Below are 3,481 nucleotides of genomic sequence, written 5' to 3'. Positions count from 1 at the left end.
TCGAGAAGAAATTTTTTTTTATAAATATTATGAGACTAACTATAATTTATTATTTTTGTTTTACATTTTTTATTTTTGGATAATTGGTAAAAAGTTCACACTTATGGGCCATATGTTATTTGATCCAAGTTATATTATTTTGGGTGATAAGGATATGTTTAATAAAATTATTTGGTAAAAATGACAAATTATAGTTTTGACGAATTTTTTTTTCCAATTTTACCCTTCCGCTATTAGACCATTACCGGAAAGTTCATTAATGCTAGAAAGTTCGCTGAAGGTGGCCAACAGTGGCAATGGTGGTAGGGGTGATATGGATAGATAGATAGATAGATTATGTAGATAAATGGGTGACACATAACGAATTGAGGGATGGCACATAGACATATATATGACACTTGAACAGATAGGAGTAATATGATATTTCAAATTATTATTATCCTTTTAGCCCCAAAAGATTAGATTTTTAGGCTATTGTCCCAAAAGTTTTAAAATTGGACCTATAACTCCAGTACCCTTTTATTTTTGTTTTTTCCAAAACAATAGTTGGCGTGACTATTTGTCAAAAGCAGGGTATTCCAAAAAAATCGGTGGAATCAACAAATTAATTTAATCCGGTTTAAATTGGTTTAGTTCTCCATTCTAATTTTTTAATAATTTTTATGTAATATTTGTGTATATAAAATTAAAAATACATAAGTTATTAATAAGATTTGAACACTGATCTTGATAGTGAAATTAACAAACTCTTATCAAGTTAACTAAATTAATTATTTTTAATTCATTTAATATTATAAAAAATATAGAGTTCTTGTTATAAAAAATTTCTAGAACCAAAGAACTCACTCGAATCAAACCAAATCAGTTTTTATGATTCAATTCTAATTTAGTTATATAAATTTAAGGATTCAATTACGGTTCCAATTCTTCTTCAATCGCAAGTTCAGTTTGTGATTTATTCTGAAACCAGACCAATGCGTTCATGAACAAACTTAGGCACTAGGCAGCCCATAAGACGAAGAAAAACCGAGTGGAAAGAAAAGATTTTGATGCTTTTTAGTTCTAGTAGGAATCAGTTCCCTAATCAGACAGTAACACAGAAACACTTCCCAACCTAACTTTGTCTACTCCGTTCCCAGTAGTTACGTACTACATATATACTATACTATACTATACAATAACCTAATTATCTTCAACCGCCGTCACTGCCATTCATCAATTTTCTCATCTCATCGATTTCCCTCTTCTCTGTTTGGTTTTTTGAAATAATCAAAAGGGTTTTTTGTTTTTTATTATAATCTGTGGCAATGATGAGTTCTTCTGGTTCTGGTTTGTTATTGAATGAATTCAATGATTATGAAGACGACCAAGTTGCAGAAAAATCCTCCTGCGGCCGTTATGTGAGGTACAATGAAGTATTGGACAGAGGACTACGAAACACTGTCTATCTAGGCTTTGATTTAGTTGATGGAATGGAAGTCACTTGGAACAAAGTCCGTGTTGACGATCCTTTTCAGTCTGAGGAATGCGTGCACGGATTGAACACGCTGCTGAAGCCATTGAAGCACCAGAACATCATCAAGTCGGGCAGCTCTTGGGTGGATCATCAAACCAAAACTATCAACATGATTTCTGAGTCATTTACTTCTGGGAGTTTGAGGCAGTACCGCCAGAAACACAGGAATGTTGACATCATCGCCATAAAAAACTGGGCTCGACAGATTCTTCAAGGTTTGTGCTATCTCCATACTCGTGATCCGCCTATTGTTCATGGAGATTTGACCTGTCAAAATATTTTTGTCAATGGAAACACTGGACAAGTTAAAATTGGGTATATAGGGTTACCAACTGTTATGGAGCAACGCCCAGAGCTCCATGAGGAACACATGGAATATAGCCCTGTTGTTGATGTACATTCATTCGGATTGTGTATGCTCGAATTGGTTACTTCTGAATATCCATACAACTACAGTGATGGCAAAACTCAAGCACTGCTTGCCGAAGTCAAGGATACACAGGTTAAGCAGTTCATAGAAAAATGCCTTCTTTCAGCATCCACAATGGAACTCTTTCAAGACCCATTCTTTGAAATACCTGCTTTTACAACATGCGTCAATGACACTCCTGATCTGGTTTCTGTTCTGGAATTTAAGATGTCCAACGAGAAAAGTGAATTCAGATTGAGAGGGGAAAGAGCCGATGGAAACTCCATTTCCTTAACGTTGCGCATTGTGGACAAGTGTAGTGGTCAGGTGACGAATATTGAGTTTGTGTTTAATCTTGATGCGGATACGATTCTCTCAATAGTTTGGGAGATGGTGGAACAGCTTGAATTGCCAAAAGAAGATGTGACTTTGATCGCGGAGTTAATGGATAACGTGATTATGAAAATGGTGCCTTGCTGGATGCCTTCCTCTGTTAGGTTTAGTGGTGTGAAATTTTCATATGGGGATCCAATCCTTGTTTCTTGATTCAATCTATTCAATCGAAGTAAGTTTTGAGAATGAATGTTAAATGATGTAATGTAATTAATATATTACCGTCTCTGATTAATACATTGAAATTGAATGATCAATTCAGGAGCCTTCACATTAATTCTTTGCTTACAATATTGGCATCCTGTTTTTGCAATTTCATGAATATTCACCAACCAAAAACAAATAGCATTAGACATACTTCATTGCAGTTTTTCTGTTAATTTCTCTTGCTTGCATGTATAATAGACTAAAGTGAATTGATAATGTGTAATAAATTGTTTTATTGAGAGAATATGAATGCCCAAATCAATCATATCATGAACCACTCAGGAGTGTTTGAGTAGCTCTCCATCTTTCACATACATCCATTCAAGCACAATCCTTTTGTGTCTGTGATTGTTGCATATAAACCATAGCTCCAAGGACATAAGCAGAGACTTAACAGATTATAATTTCAATCAATTAAGTAGGCATTTCAGTCCAACTCTGAACTTGACATCTCAGAGATAAGGAACATCACTTTTGAGCCAAAATCAAAGAAGGCGTTTATTGATGTCAAAATCAGAATGATGGTCACAAGAAATGGAAAGAAAGAAGAGGAAGTTCACAACAAAATTCTGGTAATTCTGACTTTTATTGTATTATTATTGTTGATGCAGTGTGGCCGTAATTTTTGAATGAAAAATCAAAAGCTTTCTCAACTTTTCTCCGATTCAAAACTTTGGTTGAGAGACAAAAAGAATAGTAAATGAAGACTCTCAGGCTATGTAAAAAAAAACCTTTTCCTTGACAAATCTCTTCTCAAATCCTTGATCCAAACAAATTTTGCATTTGAAAGCTACAGCAGTAGGTGTTTTGAAGAAGGCATTTGTAAAAGGCATTTATTTATGTCAAAATTGTTTAATTTGTCATTTTAAATGTTTAATTATGCTTTTTGTTTTATTTATTTATAAATTTTATATTAGAACAATGCTATGGGTCACTTTTTATTTTTATTTTTATAT

At 33.7% G+C, this 3,481-nt stretch overlaps 1 pseudogene across 1 annotated transcript; it reads left to right on the top strand.

Annotated features, from left to right (window-relative positions):
* The first annotated feature begins 991 nt into the window (after positions 1-991).
* LOC114300497 (putative serine/threonine-protein kinase WNK4 pseudogene) lies at positions 992-2,575 on the top strand (annotated as a pseudogene). The gene has a single exon (XR_014360409.1). The product of XR_014360409.1 is annotated as a putative serine/threonine-protein kinase WNK4 pseudogene (transcript).
* Positions 2,576-3,481: the final 906 nt, after the last annotated feature.

Source organism: Camellia sinensis, chromosome 2, assembly GCF_055761805.1.
Source record: "Camellia sinensis isolate YWXY chromosome 2, ASM5576180v1, whole genome shotgun sequence".
Taxonomy (NCBI): Eukaryota; Viridiplantae; Streptophyta; class Magnoliopsida; order Ericales; family Theaceae; genus Camellia; species Camellia sinensis.
This window is presented reverse-complemented; position numbering and strand designations above follow the sequence as displayed.